At 43.5% G+C, this 22,347-nt stretch overlaps 3 pseudogenes across 2 annotated transcripts; 1 reads left to right on the top strand and 2 right to left on the bottom strand.

Moving 5' to 3' along the window:
- Positions 1-4,598: 4,598 nt before the first annotated feature.
- On the top strand, positions 4,599-4,946 carry LOC110594433 (annotated as a pseudogene).
- Positions 4,947-7,103: 2,157 nt separating this feature from the next.
- LOC103275156 lies at positions 7,104-7,842 on the bottom strand (annotated as a pseudogene). The gene has a single exon (XR_505294.2). The product of XR_505294.2 is annotated as a ferritin heavy chain pseudogene (transcript).
- Positions 7,843-18,326: 10,484 nt separating this feature from the next.
- LOC103275155 lies at positions 18,327-21,289 on the bottom strand (annotated as a pseudogene). The gene is made up of 7 exons (XR_002481251.1): positions 21,226-21,289; positions 20,689-20,958; positions 20,190-20,465; positions 19,326-19,601; positions 19,092-19,202; positions 18,596-18,631; positions 18,327-18,444 (listed from the first exon to the last, which is right to left on the bottom strand). The product of XR_002481251.1 is annotated as an HLA class I histocompatibility antigen, B-14 alpha chain-like (transcript).
- Between the last annotated feature and the right edge of the window lie 1,058 nt (positions 21,290-22,347).

Genomic DNA, 22,347 nt, shown 5'->3' with positions numbered 1-22,347 from the left:
ATGATCTGTCTAAGGTTGTGAGTGGTGTATTAAAGTCCCCAGTTATTATGGTGTTAGAATCAATGTCTTTCTTTAGTTTTCCTAGAAGTTGCTTTATGAATGTTGGTGCGCCTATGTTGGGTGCATATATGTTTAGGATAGATATTTCTTGTTGATGGAATGAACCTTTTATCATTATGTAGTGGCCCTCTGTATCTTTTTAAATTTTTGATAGCTTAAATGGTATTTTGTCTGAAATTAGGATCGCGACTCCTCCTTTCTTTTGTGTTCCATTCGCCTGAAAATTTGTTTCCCATCCTCTTACTTTGAGTCTGTGTATGTCCTTTCTAGTGAGATGGGTCTCTTGAAGGCAGTATATTGTTGCCTGGTGATATTTTATCCATTTTGTCATTCTATGTCTTTTCAGTGGTGCGTTTAGTCCATTCACATTCAGACTAATTATTGAAATGTGAGAGTTCATCCCTATCATGGAGTTCTTATTGAGTTATTGTTCTTCCACTTGGTTTTTTCTTTTTCTTTTTTTTTTTTGTCTTTCTTTTGCTTTTGGGGTTGGGTTGTGGATATTTTATTCTTTTCCCTGTACTCTTGTGAAGAACGATGATCTTTTTTCCTTTTCTTCTGTGTTTAGTACTTTCTTAAGTGTTCATGTAGAGAATGGTTTTGTGGCTGCATAAGTTCTTAGGGATTGGATGTCTGGGAAAGATTTTAATTCTCCCTCACTGATGAAGCTTAGCTTGGCCGGGTAGGTTATTCTTGGTTGAAATTGTTTATCCTTTAGGACTTTGAAGATAGGACTCCAAGCTCTCCTAGCCTGCAGGGTTTCTGCAGATAAATCTGCTGCTATTCTGATTGGTCTTCCATGGTGGGTGATCTGGCCTTTTTCTCTTGCTGCCTTTAGGATTTTTTCTTTTGTGCCTACTTTATTTAGGCGAATTATTATGTGTCTAGGAGTTGATCTTCTCATTTGTTGTCTTGCGGGGGTTCTCTGAATCTCTTGTGTTTGAATTTTTGTATCACTGATTGGATGAGGGAAGTTTTCTTGAATGATCTCGTGGAAAGTTTGTTCCAATGTGGTCTCTGTTTCTCTTTCTGCCTCAGGGAGTCCGATTATTCTTAGGTTAGGCCTCTTGAGGTAGTCACTCATCTCTTGAAGGTTTTGTTCTGTCTTTTTTAGCTTATTTTCTGTGTTTTTAAGAGTTTGGGTTATTTCTATATTTTGGTCCTCAAGCTCTGAGATTCTTTCTTCTGCTTGGGTAATTCTGCTTTCCATGCTTATCAATTTGTTATTTATTTCATTCACAGTATTCTTTATTACTGTTATCTCAGATATCAGCTCCTTCCTAGTTTTTTCTTGTGTCTCCTCAATTCTTTTTAGTCTCTCCATTATTGTTTTGATATCTACATTTGCATTTTGAGACCCTTCATTCTGGGGACTTTTCATTGTTTGTATTCCAAAGTCAATTTTCTCAGTGTCTGCTCTCCCAGGCGTCTGGGAGAGACCCATACTCTTCTTTTGGTTTTCCTTCATTTCTGTAGATTTTTCTCCCTTTACCCCTTTCCCTCCCCCTCTTCAATTCTGTTTTTGAGGGAAGGTGGGGTTGCTTTTATTTCTCTTCTGCAATGACCTGTTCTTCCTTATGAGGGCCTTCTGGTTTTGTTCACTTTTCCCTCTGCTTTACAGTCTGTCTATTCAGCAGTTTGCAGTCTTGGTCCGTTCAGAGAATCTCACCAGTTCACCTATGCCGTCGCCATCTTGCCCCGTCTCCGCTCTTCTGGATCTTCTCTTCTTTTCTTCTCCTTTTTTCTTTAAAATACTTCTGGAAGTGGAACTCTTTGTCAGTGAGTTATCAAGCAGCTGCAGGACATTTATTCACCAAATTCTTTTCTTGTTATGCAGTGTTTGAAGGTCTTCGCCCCATCTATAAGACATTTCACTTCAGGATGATTCCCCTAAGGACAACAATAAAGCAGGTGCTGCTAGGCGCATCAGGCGCGTCCAAGCCCTGGGAGCACTGACACCCGCGCACACCTGGCTTGGTCACGAGTAACCGGGCGGCGCCGTGCCCAGCCCAGCCCGAGCGCAGGAGCCGCCGCCACCGCCACAGCTCAGGTGTCGGGTTCGACTGTTTTTCTTTATGCTTGACAACCTTTTGAAAAATATCTTTGTCTTAAGATAGCCACTTAAGCAATTATTATTATCTTTGAGGCACCAACTTTATCATTATGTGAACTTAAACTTATGAAACTAAAACAATCTTCAAAGTAATTATAAAACATTAAACTACAGCATTAAAACTTAATTAATGATTCAAAGTAAAAACCTTGTTAAACATAGTCAAAGCCCAATAATTTTTGTCAACCCTCACATATATGTATATTGATTATATAAACTTGCATGATTTTACATTTACCAATTACATTTAATATGCGGATAAAACAATTATCATGTCTAGAATAGCACTACCAGCAACTCTTTTCAAAACAGTCCCAAATTACAGTCCTTGAAGTGCTTCAAGAAAGTTTCCAGGTGCACATTTCTCCACGTATCAGGAGTTTTCTCTGGGATTTCTATGATCTTCAAAGCTTTGTAATTGCCTTTCCGGTTCAGGTGTCTTCATTGCTTTTCTCTCATTGTGCAGTGTATATTCCTAAAGAAAACTCAAAAGAAGCTTTTAATGATGTATCCCAGGCCCCCAAGGTTGCTTTCTGTATTCGGTTAATTTATCATAAAAGTATCCAATTAGTATATCATGAATTTAGTGAAAACCTATTCTATATATGTTAACTCAAAATTTTAACTATTGAATTAAGTAAAAAACCTTAACGATTAATCCTTACCCTAAATCCATAAAGATAATGTTATAAATCACCTACATAACTCCTAGGTATGTGTCTGAACTTATAATGAATTTATAATGAACTTACTATGAACTCATGCTTCTAAAAAAACCTTATGTCTAAACACTAAACTACATTATTCTAAATCAAATGAGTGAATATACTTATATCATTTTTTACTCTAGTAACTTATATCTAGTAACTTATAACCAAGTGAAAGAAAGCATCTTTGCTGTGCTTCAGAGTTTAACCATTGCATATGTTAGAAAAGGCCAAACGGCATGGTGGGAAATGGAAAAATGAACCATGACATTCCTAGGTTAGCTGTGAGTACTTCACATAAACATGTTGTTTTCTTCATGCTTGACTGTACAGAATTCTTCGGTTGTACTAACAGCAAAGTGGGAAGTCAGAAGGGCCTCAGCTTCCCGGACTCGCTTTGTGGCCGGGGTTCCTCAGATCACCTGGACTTTGTCAATCAGGCAGGCCTCCAAGGCTGGCTCCCAACAAGGTGTCAAATCTCCTTATACAGAATTTCAAATGCAAATGAATGTTGAAGGATTACAGGTCTTCTGCTTCCAGCTGTGACAGATAAGATGGTTTTATACTTGCCCTTTCATTATAAACAAGTGTAAAAGCTAGAGAAAACATACAGTGCAGTTGACACAGCCATAAAACAGCAGCCAACACAGGACTATCACCTGAGAGGATGCAAGTACCTAAAAGTGAGACTCACCCCCTTATCAGCTTATTAAAATGAAAATAAGAGATAATTAGAAACTACTTTATGACAATATTTTTCAAAATTTGACTGCAGTGAAATGAGTCCTTAGAAAAGATGGTTGAATGAAGCCAGCAGAAGAATAAATAGAATATATAAATAGGTCTATACTCATTAAGAAATTGAATTCTAAGTAAATTCGTTCCCATCAGAAAAACCTGCTTGTCCAGATGTCTTTTGTGAAGACTTAAAAAACAAGAACAAAAAACCACCTAAGGAAAGAGTATCAATCTTATATGATTTCAAATAATAAAGAAAGGGTAGGGGTTGGAGACACCAGGGTGGTCAGCAGTTAGCTTATTGATGCTCCTGGGCTTTGTTTGATCTTACTTACCCCTTGCTCCCAGAAAAGGGAAGGAGGCTTCATCATTGAGAGGAAGCCCCCGCTGCTGTGGCTGCGGTAGTTCCAAGCTTGAAGTCACTAGGACTTCTCTCAAACTTGTGTGCTGAGGAGACTCAGATTTTTTTTTTTTGAATTGGAGTCTCACTCCATCACCCAGACTGGAGTGCAGTGGCATGCTCCTGTCCACTGCAGCCTTGACCTGCTGGGCTCTGGATATCCTTCCGCCTCAGCCTTCCAAGTAGCTAGAACTACAGATGCGCGCTTCCACACCCGGCTAATTTTTGATTTATTGTAGAGACGAGGGCTCGCCATGTTGGCCGGGTGGGTCTCGAACCTGCGGGCTCAGGTAATCCACTCACCTCGGCCTCCCAAAATGCTGGGATTACAGGCTGAGCCACCGAGACTGGCTGTGACTCAGATGTTGACCTTAGCTCCTAGGTCTGCAGATCGGCCCAGGAAAACTTCTGTAGTGAGACTCCAACTCAAAAAAAAAAATCTGTCTCCTCTGCACACAAGTTTGAGAGGATTCGTCAGAAAGCAGCATCTATTATCCTGGGCTTGGCAGCAAGGAAGAAGACAGGTAGTGGAAATCCTCCAATCTGAAAAGCAGAGTGAAAGGAGACAAAGAAGCTGAAGATGGGTAGTGGAGAGATGTAACATTGCAGCCCTCAATCTAGAAATGTAGTAAGAACCACCAACAGAAGTCCAAGGATCAGAAATCCCAGATGAAGACATAAGAAAAAGGGAAGAGGACATGGTTATAACTCATCAGCAGCTGCATGACAGGCCATGCAAAGTCAGGGGAAGAACAAAAAATTTACATCTCAAGCAAATCAGAATTATACTGAAGCCAAATTTAGTGAACAGCCACCATCAAGTGTCCTTCTCAAACCACCAAGCCACTGAGTTTCTTTTTCTTCTAATCCTTCAGATAAGGAAATAATAACATTTCAACTTAAAGCCATACTTAAAGTACAGGTATAAAATAAGAGAGAGTACTAACATTTCAGTTTGTGAATAGTTGTCAATTGGTCTGAAACAAATTCACTAGGGAATTAATCTATTGGTATAGAACTGCTCATTAATGGAAAAAAGACAATTAAACTTCATCTTATTTGTTTTATGTGTTGTGTGCACTGTGAGGTAGTGGTAGTATCAGTGCAACTTAAAGTAACCAAATAATTATATTTGATGGTAAATGTTCTCAATTAAGCAACTTTTTTTTTTTTGAGTCGGAGTCTCACTCTGTCACCCAGACTGGAGTGCGGTGGCCAGGAGTGGCTATCCTTCCACTTCAGTCTTCCAAGTAGCTGGAACTACAGGCCCACACTACCACACCTGGCTAATTTTTGATTTATTGTAGAGATGAGGTCTCACCAAGTTGCCCAGGTGGGTCTCGAACCTGCGGGCTCAGGCAATCCACTCACCTCAGCCTCCCAAGGTGCGGTATTACAGGTTGAGCCACCGAGTCCAGCAATTAAGTAACTTTTAACTGAAACCATTCAAGTTTAGTTTGGGGGAATGGTAAAGGATTCAAGTTTTCCCATTGTGTGTTGGGGAAAATAGTCATTTAAGGTCATTCATGGACCAGTATACTGTTGAAAGTTAGTGAGTCACATTATAAACATCTAGCTGAGACATGCAAGGATTGAGAATTAGGTGAACATTGGAAAGCTTAATATACTAGAAACATCGTAACCAGTAGCATGCCAACAACCTAATGCACTGCTAAAAGAGAATGTGAATTTTTCTTAATGGTTGTATTTTAGTATAGTGGTGAATGTGGAAAGCACACTTGGAGCTTATAGAATGAGGCACAGTATATCCTAATGACCTTGTTTCTTAAATGCCGTGGCAGGTGTCTTCCAACAAATGCACCAAAACCATTTTTTTTTTTTTTGAGTTGGAATTTCACTCGGTCACCCAGGCTGGAAGGCAGTGGTACACTCACGGACACCCCAGCATCAACCTGCTGGGGCTCTGGCGATCCTTCCTCCTCAGCCTTCCAAGTAGCCAGAAGTACAGGCATACGCTACCATGCCCAGCTAATTTTTGATTTATTGTAGAGACAAGGTCTCGCCAAGTTGCCAGGACTGGTCTTGAACCAGTGGGCTCAGGCAATCCACTCACCTAGGCCTCCCAAAGTGCTGGGATTACAGGCTGAGTACCTAACCTGGTCCTCAAAGCCATTTTTTTTTTTTTTTAGCAATAGTATTTAAGGATCATTCAATAGCTTCCAAAATCCACTTTTGTATTATAGCACCCTACAAGCTATTCTGATGGGCATCTGCCTCATCCCCTGCAAAGCTTACTTTGGGGATCTGTACAATATGAAAGTTTTAAGTACCTAGGGAGGAAAAAGTCATGTAAATACATGTAATATACTTGTAGCATATGTAAAGTTTTCTTGGCTTTTATCTTAAGACTATTTTAGTATGAATTTGACAAGTGTAAGACCATAGACTGTTTTTTATACTATGGCCTAATTTTAAAGGTCCAAAAAAGTTTGTTTTTAACGTTTACTCTTGTGCAAAAGAGTCAGTGCATATAAGTTATTATTGATTTGGTTGCAAACTATATTTCAAAAAATCCTTTGTAATAAATATTATATTTTGAGTAAAAAGGTTTAAGCTGGTGAAACACTATTTTTCAGAGGTGTGAAATACAGTGTGGGACTATCTATTTTTTCCTTATTTAAGCCCAAAGATGAACTATTAAAGGGTTCCTCCAATCTTAAAAGATTCATTTTGGCTTTCATCAAGTTTTATAAAGTTATGATACAAGACAAGTGCCAGTGGTTTTTTTGTTTTTGTTTTTTGTTAAGAGTAAGTGCAACCCAGAGGACCACTTATGCAAAAGATGCAAACTCTTGTACAATACCTTGATAACAGATTTTACCAATCTTAACGGTAAATATAATACTTATTCCAGGAACAAGTTGCAAAAAAGCAGGTCCTTAAAAAATTCTGATTACTAGTGCCCTATTTTCTAATTGACACCTTTTTGATGTTTATAAGCATAATGGTCAACCTATATTTCTCCAAATAAACTCAGATGAAATTATATTGTCTGAGCCAAATATTGATATCCTAAAGACAAGTTTATATGGTACTTAATGCACATATTATGAATTTTTTGGGGGGTTACCAAATTTCTTTATTTGAAGGAATGGTACAAACCAAAGAACTGAAGTGGACATTTTGGTGCAACCTATAGAAAAGGCAAAGGAAACCACGACATGCATGCACTGTCTTGGTGACCAGGAAAGTCACCCAGTAGCTATGGGGAAATTAGCCCAAGGTTTAGCTGTCATCACTCTCTCCCAGGGTGTGCTTGTCAAAGAGATATTCTGCCATGCCAGATTCGGGGGCTCCCATCTTCCGCAAGTTGGTTACGTAGTCACCCAATTCTTTGATGGATTTCACCTGCTCATTCAGGTAATGTGTCTCAATGAAGTCACACAAGTGGGGGTCGTTTTTGTCGGTAGCCAGTTTGTGCAGTTCCAGCAGTGACTGGTTCACGTTTTTTTCCAAGTGTAATGCACACTCCATGGCATTCAGCCCATTCTCCCAGTCATCACGGTCTGGTTTCTTGATGTCCTGAAGAAAGATGCGGCCACTGCGTTGGTTTTGCAGCTTCATCAGTATCTCAGCATGCTCCCTCTCCTCATGAGATTGGTGAATAAAGTATTTGGCAAAGTTCTTCAAAGCCACATCATCGCGGTCAAAGTAGTACCACATGGACAGGTAGACGTAGGAGGCGTAGAGTTCCAGGTTGATCTGGCGGTTGATGGCGGCCTCTGAGTTCTGGTGGTAGTTCTGGCACACCTGCGAGGTGGACGCGATCGTCATGGCGGCGGCTGAGGACCGGCGCGGGCAGCGGCACGGGGCAGCCGCTGCCTGGAGGAGGTCGGAGGGCGAGGCCAGGCGGTGGTGGAGGCGGAGGGCTGGCTTGGAGCGGTTGGCGGGGCGAGAGACACACGCCGGTTCCGTCCAAGCACTGTTGAAGCGGGAAACCGCGGCAACTCTCGGCACAGGACTTCTCCATATTGTGAATTTGAAGCATGAAAGTTTAAAAAAATTGTTTTTTCTCCCCACCCCCAAAAGAAGAAAAGGTAAAAACTTCCCAACTCATTTTATGAGGCACCAATATTTAGACAAGGACATAAACAAGACAAGATCATTACAAGCAACCAGGCATGGTGGCTGATGCCTATAATCTCAGCACTTTGGGAGGCCGAGGTAAGAGGATTACCTGACCCCATGGGTTCTAGACCAGTCTGGACAAATTGGTGAGACTTCATCTCTATAATAAATCAAAAAATTAGCCGTGCTCGGTGGCTCAGCCTGTAATCCTGCACCTTTGGGAGGCTGAGGTGAGTGGATTGCCTGAGCCCGTGGTTCGAGACCCGCCTGGGTAGCGAGACCTCATCTCTACAATAAATCAAAAAATCAGCCGGATGTGGTAGCGCATGCCTGTAATTCCGGTTACTTGGGAGGCTGAGGCGGAAGGATCGCCGGAGCCCAGCAGGTCGAGGCTGCGGTGGCCGGAAGCGGCCACTGCACTCCAGTCTGGGCGACAGAGTGAGACTCCATCTCAAAAAAAAAAAAAAAAATTAGCTGGGTGTGGTAGCGCGCATCTGTAGTTCTGGCTACTTGGAAGGTTGAGGTAGAAGGATCACCTGAGTCATGCAGGTCGAAGCTGAAGTGGCCATGAGCATGCCACTGTACTCCAGCCTGGGCGACAGACTGAGATTCCTACTAAAAAAACACAAAAAACAAACAACAAAACAAAACAAAACTGAGTATTATATGGAAAGGATAACACATAATGAACAAATGGGATTTATAAGAGAAATGATTATTTTTACAATTATAAATATAAAAAAAGATTATAATTTTTAAATTGTAGTTTAAATTTTAAATAGTTTAAAATTTATAAATTTACCACATGAACAGAAAATAGTAGAAAAATATGTGGTCATCTTAAGAGATACGGAAAAATCATTTGAGAAAATTTAACAACCATTCATAATGAAAACTCTCAATAGGGCCAGGTGCAGTGGCTCATGCTTGTAATCTCAGAAATTTGGGAGGCCGAGGTAAGAGGATTGCCTGAGCCCAGGAGTCTGAGACCAACTTGGGTAACATGGTGAGACCTCGTCTCTACAATTAAAAAAAAAAAAAATTAACTGGGCATGGTGGCATGTGCCTATAGTCCCAGTTACTTGAAAGGCTGAGGGGGAGGGATCACCTGGGCCCAGCAGACCAAGGCTGTGATCATGCCATTGTACTTCAGCCTGGGTAACAGAGCAAGACTCTAACTCCAAAAATAAATAAATAAACAAACAAACAAATAAATAAATAACAACAAGAAAAACTCTCAAAAACTACAAATAAAAGAAAAGTTTCTTAACCTAATAAAGGCTACTTACTTCTCTGAGTTGGGAGTAAAATGTCCTAGATTATTATTTCTATTTGACACTGTTCTGTGGGACCAAAAATAAAAACTTTAAGATTAGATAAAAAATAGAACTGTCTTTATTCACAGGCAACATGATTCTGTATGTAGTAAAACTAAGAAACTTTATGAACAGGCTACTAAAAATGCCAAGTGAATTTGGCAAAATCAATAAACAATACAAAATAACATTTTAATGTATGAGTAATAAATAATGAGAAGAAATTAAATTTTTTATACTTTGAATATGCTATTTACAATAGCATAAAGTAACATAAAATTTGTATAAATAAATATAACAGAAGATATACAAAACTTCATTACTCAAAATTACCAAACACTACTGAGACAAATTAAGTAGAGAATTATTCCACATTTATAGATTGGGAGATCATGCTAAGATGCCATTTGTCTACAAATGTTATATGGTGCCAACACAATACCAATCAAAATTCTAGCAGATTTTTTTCTGAGAATCAATGTTCTCCTTCTAAAATGTGTGTGGAAATATGAGTACTCAGAATAGCCAAAACAATCTTGAAAAAAAATTGGAAGACTTAAACTACCATATATCAAGAGGTACTTGAAAACTATACTGACCAAAGAATGAAGTACTTAGTGGGATAGACAAACAGAAAAGTTAACTAAAATAAAATTCACTCTATTTTCTTCTAAGAGTTGTATGGTTTTAGCCCTTACATATGGGTTTTTAATTCACTTTGTGTTAACTTTTATATGTGATGTGATATAGGGTTAGAACGTGGATATCCAGTTGTCTCAGCAGCAATTTGATGAAGAGTCTATTCCTTCCCTCATTGAATGGTCTTGGTACTTTTACTGGTGTTCTGTATATGATTTCTTCACGTGACTTTGAGTTATTGTCTAGTGCCCTTTCATTTCAGCCTGACTCACTGTAGTATTTCTTGTAGGGAAGGTCTCTTAGCAATGAGCTCTTTCAGCTTTAATTATCTGGAAGTGTCTTAATTTCTCCATCATTTATTTTACTTTTAAATTGTGATATAATACACATAACATAAAATGTATTTTTTTTTATCTTTTATTTTAAAGATGTGGGGTACAATTCAGGGTTAGGTATACACATGTTCATTATACAGGTACCCTTGTTGATGAGGTGTGCCCCTCCTTTCCCTCAATTGCCAATCCTACACCGCCCCCCCAGCAGTTTCCCACCACTGCCAACCCCTTTCTTATAGTATTATGATAATTGTTCAAGGTCTGTTTATGAGTGAGAACATATGGTACTCTGTTCTTTGTTTCTGTGATAGATCACTGAGTACGATAGACTCTAAATTCATCCAAGTTGCTGTGAAGTTCACATGTTTGTCCTTCTTTATGGTCGCATAATATTCCATTGTGTATATGTACCACACTTAAAAAAATCCAGTCCAAGCTGGACTCAGTGGCTCAGCCTGTAATCCCAGTGCTTTGAGAGGCTGAGGTGAGTGGATTGCCGGGCAACTTGGCAAGACCTCATCTCTACAATAAAATTAAAAAAAAATTATTAGCCGGGCGTGGTAGCGCACGCATGTAGTTCCAGCTACTTGGAAGGCTGAGGTGAAAGGATTGCCGGAACCCAGCAGGTCGAGGCTGCGGTGGCTGGGAGCATGCCACTGCACTCCAGTCTGGGTGATAGAGTGAGACTCCAACTTAAAAAAAAAAAAAAAAAATCCAGCCCAGCTTCGATGGGCAGCATGGTTGTATTGAGTAGAGTTACAACAAACACACTTGTGCAGGCATCTTTTTTGTAGAATGATTTGAGTTCCTCTGGGTATATTCCCAATAGGGGGATTGCTGGGTCATATGGAAGGTCAATTTCTAGTTATTTTAGAAATCGCCACACTGTCTTCCAAAGAGGTTGCACTAGTTTGCATTCCCACCAGCAGTGTAGAAGTGTTTCTTTTTTCCCACATCCTCGCCAGCATCTGTTGTTTGTTTTATTAATGATGACTATCTTAATTATTTTTAATGATTCAGTTCTGTAGTATCAAGAACATTCACACTGTTGTGCAACCAATCTCCAGGACTCTTTTTATCTTGCAAAACTCTGTATCTTTATTTTTGGAGGATAGTTTCCCAGAAATGACAATTGTACTTGATAGTTTTATTCTTTCAGTACATTAAACATGTCATCCCACTGCTGTGTTGCCTCAGTGGTTTCTGATGGGAAATTGGCTGCTAATCTAAATAAGTATGCCTTGTACATAATGAATCATGCATTCTGAATACTGTCTGTCTTTTTCTTTTAACAGTTTGGTGAATGTATCTTGGTTTGGATTTCGTTGAATTTAGCCTTCTTAGATTTCACTGAGAATCTTGAATGTGTAGACTTATGTCTTTTATCAAATTTAGGAAGTTTTCACTCATTATTTCACACAACATCCTTACTGGTTTTTCTCTGTCCTCTCCAGTGAGAGCTTTTATTATGCCTATGTTAGTACACTTGTTGGTGGCCAAAGGTGTCATAGGCTCTGATCATTTGCCTCCATTCTCTTTCCTTTCACAGACTGCAAACCTTTTCTGACCTGTCTTCAATTTGCTGATTCTTCCACCTGTTAAGCTCTGCATATATTCATCAGTTTGATGGTGTTCTGTAAGTCACCTCATCTCTGTTCTATTTTCTTTGTTTTTTTTTTTTTTTTTTACTACTTTCCTGTTTCTCTTATTCCATAATTTCAAATGACTTGTCTTCAAGTTTGCTGATTCTTTCTTCTGCCTGTTCAAGTCTGCTGTTATCCTGGTCTAATCATTTTTTAAAATTTCAGCAATAATACATTTCTACTCTAGAATTTTTGGTCTGATTCCTTATGGTAGTTTAATAGTCTTGATTTGGTGAGACATTGTTTTTCTGGTTCCCTTTGTTCTTAATCCATTATTTCTTTTGGCTCTTTGAACATATTTAAGACAGCTGAATTAAAATCTTTGACTAATAAGTTAAATGACTTGGCTTACACAGAGATAGTTTCCATGACTTATTCTTTCCTGTTAATGATTCACTTTTTTAAATTGTTTGCCTCATAATTGTTTGTTGAAAACTGGACATTTTTAATACTATCATATGGTAAATCTGGAATCTAATTCTTCTACCTCCTTAGAGGGTCTTATTGCTACTTGTTGTGAATTGTACTTACCTGGTGACTTTTAAAAACTATTTTAGTAAAGATTATTTTTTTAATCATGTGTGGTCATTAAACTCTATACCATTAAATTAGTGGTCAACTGGCAATTTATCAGAGGTTTCCTTAAACACCTGAAGCCAAAAATAATTAGTAATACTCTCCCAAGTTTTTATTTTTTTAAGTTGGAATCTCACTCTGTCACCCAGGCTGGAGCCCAGCCTCCACCTGCTGAGCTCAGGCGATCCTTCTGCCTCAGCCTTCCAAACATCTAACATTACAGGCATGCACCACCAAGCCTGGCTAATTTTTAGATTTATTGTAAAGATGAGGTCTTGCCAATTTGCCCAGGCTGGTCTCGAACCTGTGGACTCAGTCAATCCTCTCACCTAGGTCTCCCAAAGTGCTAGGATTAGAGGCGTGAGCTACCACGTGGCCATCTCCCATATTTTGCAGAGGGTATTGAGGTGGGTTCTCCTTCAACCCCCTAACCAGGTTTTTTACAACTCTAATTTGACTTTTGTGGCAAATTTAACTGCTTATATGGAACCTAAAGAGCAACCAGAGGTGAAAGTTAAAGGTCATGTAGAGCATGTGTTTAGACCTGGACATGCTCAAAGCTTTCTAGATTCCACAGCATATGTGGGGGATTTTCAAAACTCTATTTCCCCGTGCATCTCCATCTTGAGCATCTACCTTCCTAGGATTTTCAGACTATCTGCTGCTTATGTCACCTGTTATCTCACGCCCCAGGAAACTGTGACTAGGTTATGATTTTAAATGATTCTGGCAAACATTGCTATGAAGAACACGCCAGCCCTAAAAAAGATTCACAGGGGGTAAAACAAAACATACCTCTGAGCTGACTCCTCAGGGGGCCATCATACACGTGGAAGGACACAACCATGATTCTTGACTACAAAGAATCAGGAAGCTGCCCCAGGAAGGAGGGTCACCATCTCCATGACTGCCTGATAACAGAGGGTTTGGGGGTGGCAGTGAGTAGGTGCCTAAAAAAAAAGCCACCATGCTTTCACCAAAATTTGGAAGCTTTTTTCTTCATTAAACATTCCCGTGGTTGTTGTAAGTTTTTTTGTTAGGTTCCAGATTTCAGAAAAATTTGAAGTTTTTTTCTAGGTTAACTGTTGCTGTAGTGGAGGGATGAGTTTTTAGAGTTTCCTGCTCCACCATTTTTGGTGAAGTCCCTACAATTGTCTTTTTTTTTTGAGTTGGAGTCTCACTCCTTCACCTAGGCTGGAGTACAGTGGCACGCACGCTGACGGCCACCCCAGAGTCGACCTTCTGGGCTCCAGCAATCCTTCTGTCTCAGCCTGTAGCCGGAACTACAGATGCACACTAACACGCCCAGCTATTTTTTATTTTATTGTAGAGACAAGGTCTCACCAAGTTGCCTGGGTTGGTCTCGAACCTGAGGGCTCAGGCAATCTACTCACCTTGGCCTCCCAAAGTGCTGGGATTACAGGCTGAGCCACCGAGCCTGGCTTACAATTGTCTTTTAAAAAGATTTAAATGTTATGAAAAAATCTTATGTATCTACCCATGTAGTTATTTCTGGTGCTTTCCACTACATTATTCCATCTAGTATAATTTTCTTTACACACCTGTAGGACTTAAGCAGTTTTTATAGTGAAGGTCTGCTGGTTATACAGTTCTATACACTGTATGTCTGAAAGACCTACATTTTTAAAAGATATTTTAAAATTCTGTTCCTGGCTGTGTAGCCTCAAGTACAGTTCTGTGACCTCCCCCACAGTAAAGTTTGCACCCGATACCATGTATACTAAATTATGTGTAAATTAGAAATTTTGGTGTCCATAGTTTGCTCCAACACGTGTGCAAGAAGTCATTCTAGGGAAGAGTGTCAAAAAGCAGTATTTAGAGATGTTCTTCATCCTGAGCTGAGAGCCACTTCCTGAACTTCTTTTTTTTTTGAGTTGGAGTCTCACTCTGTTGGAACTTTTTTTTTTTTTTGAGTTGGAGTCTTACTCTGTCGCCCAGACTGGAGTGCAGTGGCTGCTGCCAGCCACTGCAGCCTCGACCTGCTGGGCTCCGGTGATCCTTCCGCCTCAGCCTTGCGAGTAGCTGGAATTACAGGCATGTGCTACCACACCTGGCTGATTTTTTGATTTATTGTAGAGATGAGAACTTGCCAAGTTGCCCAGGCGGGTCTCGAACCCACGGGCTCAGGCAATCTACTCACCTCAGTCTCCCAAAGTGCGAGATTACAGGCTGAGCCACCGAGCCCGGCTACTTCCTGAACTTTTTACCTGATTCTTCTACCTAGCTCTACCCCCTGGTAGAAAGAATGATGTGGATATCCCAACAACACATCTCATAATTGCTGATAATTCTTCCTATTCTTTCTGAGGAAAAAAAGGCATTTTAAAATATGGATTTATATTTCACCCCACCCACCTACCCTGACACTCACCTGACTTCGGTGGTTCCCACTCTGGATGAGCACTGGGATTGCTGGCTTAGAAAATATTCAGGCCCTTACCCAGAACTGCCAGCTCAGTGTTACACACAAAACCAAGGAATTGCTTACTTACAAGCCTTACAGGTGAGGCTGATGTGCAGACATGTGGGATCCTGGTGTGTGTTCTTGCTATTTTAGAAGTGTGATTGGGAGACCAGCAGCATGAGCTCCAACCTGGCCATCGATACAGAACCTCATGCTCAACTCCAGACTTCCTGTGTTTCAGTACCACCGAGGTGACTCTTGTACACAGGAAAGTCTGGGACTCCCTGGTACATGTGCTTTCTAGCCGTGGTGTGCAGAACTGTGCAGTCTGCTCTGAGCATGTAGTCCGATCGGATCCCTCAGCACTGGAGGTCCAGGGTTCAGCCCCAGTTCCCTTTCTCTTCTGTAGCCAATCACTCCCTTGGTGCCCTCATCCATGCTTGATGCTTTAAGTATCATTTAGATGGTCCCAGTCATTTCTCCTAAACTCCAGACTTGTCCACCTGCCACCCCAGCTCCCTCCCCTGCATTCTAGTAGACATCTCCACTAAGAACCTGAGATGCACCCTCCTCAAGTATCTCCTGCAGGGTCTCCCCATCTCCACTGACAACAGATCTGTCCTTCTATTCACACATTTGAGAACTGTGGGTGTCTGACTTCTCAAACCCCAGACTCAGACCAGTAGGAAACGTGACGTACACCTTCAGTATACCCAGAGTCTCATCACTTTCCATGATGTCTGCTGCTCACACCAGTCAAGGTAAGCGGCACCTCCAGCCTGAAATATTGCACTCGCTTCCTACTGTTCTAATTCCTCATATTTTTCTTGCTCTGTGTTCTCAGCAGTCAGAGAGACCCTCTTAAAATGGAAGTTGACCAGACACGGTGGCTCATGCCTGTTATTCCTTAGGGAGGCAAGCAAGGATTGCTTAAACCCAGGTGTTTCAGACCAGCCTGAGAAATTTAGTGAGACTCATCTCTAAATAAAACAAACAAACAAACCTGGCAAGATGGTGACTGCCTGTAGTTACAGCTACCTGGATGGCTAAGGCAGGATTGCCTAAGCCAGGAGATTGGGTCTGCAGTAAGCTGTTGTGTCACTGCTCTCTAATCTGGAGACAGAGTGCGACCCCGACATACATACATAAATCATAAGTCATACCATGTCCCTCTTAAAACTGTCCTCTAACTCCACCTCACTCAGAGTTAAGGTCAACATCCTCCCCACATCTTCCAGGCCTACCTGTTCTGGCTGCACCTCTGAGCTCATCTCAGTTACTCTGTCTGGCCTTCCCAGCCTCCTTGCTCATCCCAGAAAACAACTTCCTATCCTGGTGTATTTGACTGGAGGGCTCCCCTGGCTGGAAAGAATGCCTCCAGATATCCTCATGTCTTTCAAATCTTTCCTCAAAGGTCACCTTTGCCATGGCCCACACTGACCACAATATAACAGCCATCTTCCTTGTCCCCACTTATCCACACTCTAGGTCACCTGCCCCAAAGCACTTACTACCTTACAGTCACTTTCCTTATTTACTCTGCACATAGAATATAGTCTGTCTCCTCCCACAAGAACATAGGCACCAAAGGTCAGCGATTTTTGTTTTTATTTCAGCAGTGTTTTCCAAATGCAAAAACATTCTGTCATACATACAGTGACAGCAAATGTCTGTTGAAGAATCACTGTAGAACACTACCCTATTGTAGAGAAACTATGTTTATTAATGTGGCCTCGGACCAAGTGCTGTTTTGTGGCAGCTATAGCAAGTACGATGTCCTCTCACACTGACATTGATGTCACCTGTGCTTTTCTCACCAGTGCTGCCTGGGAGACGCCCTCTCTCAACTCCTCCACCCACTCTGACACTCCCTGCACCTGCCAGAGTTATATTTCTCAATTATATTTCTCTCTTGGGAAATAACAATTCTAGGTTTATTAATTATATTTTGCAACCAAGTATAAATGTAAATTAGGCTCTGCTTTATAAATCCATGAATTTGAATTGGAGTTAGTACTAGAGTTACTAGAACTAAGGTCAGGAAGAGAGTAGGAGAGCAGAGCAGAAAAGGAATTCCAGCAGAGCTCATCTAAAATAAGAAATTATGGGATCCCTCCTCTTTGCTAAGTCCAGAACCTGGTTTCCTTAGAAAGGTTGGGGGAAAGATGAAAAGTAAAATCCAGGAAAGAAGCTGGGCTTGGTGGCTCAGCCTGTAATCCCACGCCTTGGGAGGCTGAGGTGAGTGGATTGCCTGAGCCCACGGGTTCGAGACCTGCCTGGGTAACTTGGCGAGACCTCATCTCTACAATAAAATAAAAAAATTAGTTGGGTGTGGTAGTGCATGCCTGTAGTTCCAGTTACTAGGAAGGTTGAGAAGACTGGATCGCCGGAGCCTAGCAGGTCGAGGCTGCGGTGGCCGGGAGCGGCCACTGCACTCCAGTCTGGACAACAGAGTGAGACTCCAACTCAAAAAAAAAAAAAAAAAAAATTCAGGAAAGAGCCCTAGTAGAAGGGCAACAGCTGGACAAGCCTGAACCTGGTCTCGTTACAGAGATTCCTGTGTGCAGGGGCCACCCTGGGCAATGTTTGAATAGCTGTGATCACTGGTCTTGGTGGGACAAGGTTTTATACTGAAGAGCCAAGGATGATGGAACAGCAAAGATGACACCACCAAGTGACCACAGTCACTCAGGAAGGAAAGTTCACTGACTGGGCACAATCTCATCCACAATCCTCACCTGCAGTAGATCAGCACAACAAGCATGGATTCTGGAAGGTTTTCAGGTCTTTCTCTTATTTTTCTCTCTTAAATCTCAGGAATTTCATCCTTAACCCATCAACCTCTCATGGCAAGAATTTGAATAAATAAATTTATATTTGGATTTCTATTTTCAGAAGGGAGATAAGAAGTTGCAGCTCAGCATACCATGAAATAGAGACAGGTATGGAGACATCCCAGCTCCACTTCTCTGGAACAGGAAAGATGATCAGGGAAGGCACACAGGTTAGGGTGGAGAAGGGGATCAATGTGGACACAGGGGTGGGCTCTTCTCCCCATATCCTCCCATTATGATAACAGGAACACAGACACATTCAGAGTTCTTTTTAGAACGAAAAGTCAGAGGTTCTTGAAGTCACGAAGGGAAAGCATGAACAAATCTTGCATCACTCTTTCCCACACAAGGCAGCTGCTTCATGCTATAGAAGAAAATGTTCATGAACAAATTCAGGTCAAAGTGAGTAGTGACATTCTGAACATCCCATCACTTGCTCAATAATTCCAAATCAAAGAATCCCCATAGCCCAGCCCTCTGCTCCCCATGCCCAACCACATATAAGGGCCCCCAAAGTGTCATCTTTACAAGCCATGAAAGAGTATCAGAGCCTTCGGCATTGTTGTCACCTGGAGCAGAAAAAAACAAAACAAAACAAAAAACAGGATTTGGGCACAGCCCACAGGAGATGTACTACAGCAGGAATTATGGGGTGGGTGAGCTCCCTCATGGGATCCTATCTACACTGTTCCAAGAAGCTGGGGATCATGGCCTCCATACTTATGGCAGCCTGAGAGTAGCTCCCTCCTTTTCCACCTGTGGGAAGAAAATGTCCAGTGAGAGGCCAGGGAGGAGGCAGAGCCACGAGGGCCTAGGGGAACCCCTAGTTTGGATGCCAGAGAACTTTCCCAAACTGCGATTATAGAAACAGAGCGGGATCAGGAAACAAATATATAAGGAAAGAAATATATCAGGAAAGAAAATATATAAGGACTGGACCACTTGTGCCCCTAAAGATCTGTCTTAAGCAGGGACCTTCCTATAATCTGTGGCTACTAGGAATCAGGTCCCCACCACCACAATCATCAAACATTTGTCCTTTATTTCCACATGTGCTTTGCAAAAGAGTAAGTGTTGGGACACAGGGTCCCAGGCTGGGTAAGCACCTGTGTGTGGACAGTACTTCCCAGTAACAACGCAGGACACACTTCCGTCTGGGGACTGAAACTTCCAGCAGGACAAGAAAACCCAGACCTACTCCTTACCCCTTCCCTACCTGTAATCTTCTTCCTCCACATCAGAGTTCCAGTGACCACAGCTCCAAAGAGAACCAGATTCAGGCCAGCAGTGATTCCCACGATGAGGATTGTGGTCTGGGAAGATGGTTCTGGGAAAGGAAGGGAAGGTGAGGGCCTCTGACCCCCCACCCTCAGCCCTGACCCTGCTGAGGGTCTCCAGAAGTCCTCCTGCTTTCCCTGAGAAGAGACTTGACCTCCATTCTCCTCCTTACCCCATCTCAGGGTGCGGGGCTCTGGCAGCCCCTTGTGCTGCACATGGCACATGTATCTCTGCTCCTCTCCAGAAGGCACCACCACAGCTGCCCACTTCTGGAAGGTTCCATCCCCTGAAGGCCTGGTCTCCACAAGCTCCATGTCCTGAGTTTGGTCCTCCCCATCTCGCCGCCAGGTCAGTGTGATCTCCGCAGGATAAAAGCCCAGGGCCCAGCACCTCAGGGTGACGTCCCCATCAGGGTGGGGGTGGTGGGTCACATGTGTCTTTGGGGGATCTGAATAAGAGTCAGAAAATTCAGGCACTTTGCATCCCTCATGGGATATTCCAGCAGCATCCATGTGGTCATTCTGAGAATGGAGAGAATAACTGAGTTAGGGGAAGGAGCACAAAGCTCACACACCAGCCTGACACAGGCACCTGGGACAATCTCCTACTCCTTGGAAAGTTCCAGTCTCTGAGGGTAGAGCAGGGATTTCTGGTCCTGACCTGAGTGGAGGTCGAGTGACTTGGTAGGGCTGGAGTCAGTCCTCCAAAGACACTGTGAGGCAGGGAACAAGGCCTGAGGGAAAGTCATGGTGCTCGAGGGTGCTGCAGGGGTCAAAGGGCACGGCTGATTTCTATTTCAGGGATTGTCTTCCTCTCCCTTTCCTCGGAGACTCCATCCCTTATTGTCCCAGAGAGAAGGGCAGGCCTAAGAGTCACTCTCTGGAACAGCATCTAGAAACCCAGGAGGATTCTTCCTGCTCTGGACCCGAGGAGGGCGATATTCTAGCACTGACCCCATTTTTCTCCCCCTCCTTGTTGGGGGGCGAGCCCAGGAGATCTGCAGGAGATTGGAGAGGCGCCCCGAGGCCCTTCGTACCCGCGCGCTGCAGCGTCTCCTTCCCGTTCTCCAGGTGTCTGAGCAGCCACTCCACACACTCCCCCTCCAGCTACTCCTTGTGTCGCTTTGACACAGGGGCTTTCTCCCACTTGCGCTGGGTGATCCGAGCCGCCGTGTCCGCCGCGGTCCAAGAACTCAGGTCCTCGTTCAGGGCAATGTAATCGGCGCCGTCGTAGGCGTGCTGTTCATACCCGCGGAGGAGGCGCCCGTCCGGCCCCACGTCGCAGCCAGGCATCACCTGGAGGATGTGAGACCCTGTCCCCGCCCCCGCGGTCAGCCCCGCCCACTTGGCCACGTCCCCCGCCCTGACCAACCCACTGGATTTTGGTATAAACTGAAAATGAAACCCGGTAAAAGTCGGGTCGAGGGTCTTGGCGGTTCCCACAGCCTCGGAGTGAATCTCAGACTCTTAGACTCGGACGACCCGTGGGGGAATGGGAGGAGTCGTGACTTGTGACCCGGCCCCGGGGTCGCTCACCGGCCTCGCTCTGGTTATAGTAGCCACGCAGGGTCCGCAGGCTCACTCGAAAAGTCTGTGCGTTCCCCTTGCAGATCCGTGTCTGCTCGTCCCAATAATCTGGCCCCTCCTGCTTCACCCACTGCGCCCGCGGCTCCATCCTTGGACTCGCGGCGTCGCTGTCGAAACTCACGAACTGCGTGTCGTCCACGTAGCCGACAATGATGTACCGGGGCTCCCCGCGGTCGGGCTGGGACACGGCGGTGTTGAAATACCTCAGGGAGTGGAAACCTGGGGGAGGAGAGGGGCTGAGACTCGGTTCAACCCTCCGCTCGGCGCAAATCCCCGGGTCCGAGGATGAAGGGCGGGAGGGGAGGACGGGAGGACGGAAGGAGGGGGCGAGGGGGCTCGTGAGGCGGGAAAGGGGTGGCGGAAGATGGAGCGGGGAGGAAGGGTCGGGGACGGCGGAAGCGCGGCTTCCCCGGGTCCTGCGCCCCCGCCGGGCGGCTCCCTCCCTCCTCCCGGCAGAGGCCGTTTCCCTCCCGACCCCGTACTCACCCGTCCGGGTCTCGGTAGGGGAGAAGACCCCCGAGAGCACCAAGAGGAGGGCTCGGGACGCCATGGCCAGCGTCTTCCGGGTCTGGCGCCTTCGCATTTTCACACCCGGCAACTGGGGAGATGCCGATTGGCTTCTCTACAACCCAGCACCCAAAGGGAGTGAGAAGTGGGACCGCGTCATGAGTATCCAGGAAGAAAGACCCGACACTGGTTGGGAGAGAAATGAAACTCCGGGGTTGGGGAGTCCCCGACGCTGGGCCTCCCCGCCCCAGACACCGCCCTCGGGGCTTGAGAGCGACACCCGGGGACCTGGTATTTTGCCCCGACCCTCTCCTCCTGCAGCGGGCGCTCTTTGTCACACTGTCTCCCTGAGTCCTGGCCCAGGATCTGTCTGTGGGAACCAGGGAAAGACCCTCAGGCTGGGCTCAGCCCTTTTTCCTTCGCTTCTTGTCCTGGAATCCTTCTCCCTGAACGGACTCCCTTTCTTCCACTCATCACCTCTTCCCTGGAATCTTCCAAAGAAAACAGCCCAGGGAACGTGTTGCCAGAGAGTGGGAATGGAGATTTAGAAATTAAACTTGGAGTTGTGTTTGAAAGCACCAGAGTCTCATAAAGACCAGCTTCCTTTTTGTTTATTATCTACAGTGGGTAGCACAATCTTGGTAACTCCTGAATGATCAGGAATTTAACTTGTAAAAGAAATGATTATGGCCCCTTCATATATAAATGTATCTAAACACATTGCTATTACACTTAAAAAGCTCCCTAGTTTTACTTTTCAAGCTTAGGTATCTGTGATTCTGGGTTTTTGTATTTTAAAATTCTCTCGTTTCATAGTCCTGAGTTTCTGTGTGTGGGTCCAGGACGTCTCCTCCATGCAAAGAATCACTATTTGTTACTTACTGTATGTTGTAACTAGGAACCTGGACAGACTCCAATCACCTCAGAGTTGCAAGTGCTCAATGCAGTCAAAATGCTCTTCACCAGTGCTCACACACTGCCTGTTTTTATAAATGACTCACGTCTGAGGTGTGTGCATATTTTATTGGGACACTGGTATTTTTTAAGGCCTGATTAACATAAGAAGGACATTTATTTTTAGATATTTCTACAAATGTATTA

Source organism: Carlito syrichta, unplaced genomic scaffold, assembly GCF_000164805.1.
Source record: "Carlito syrichta isolate Samal-C Ts95f unplaced genomic scaffold, Tarsius_syrichta-2.0.1 Scaffold315338, whole genome shotgun sequence".
Taxonomy (NCBI): Eukaryota; Metazoa; Chordata; class Mammalia; order Primates; family Tarsiidae; genus Carlito; species Carlito syrichta.
Note: the sequence above shows the minus strand (reverse complement) of the source record. Positions and strands in the feature narration are given on the sequence as shown.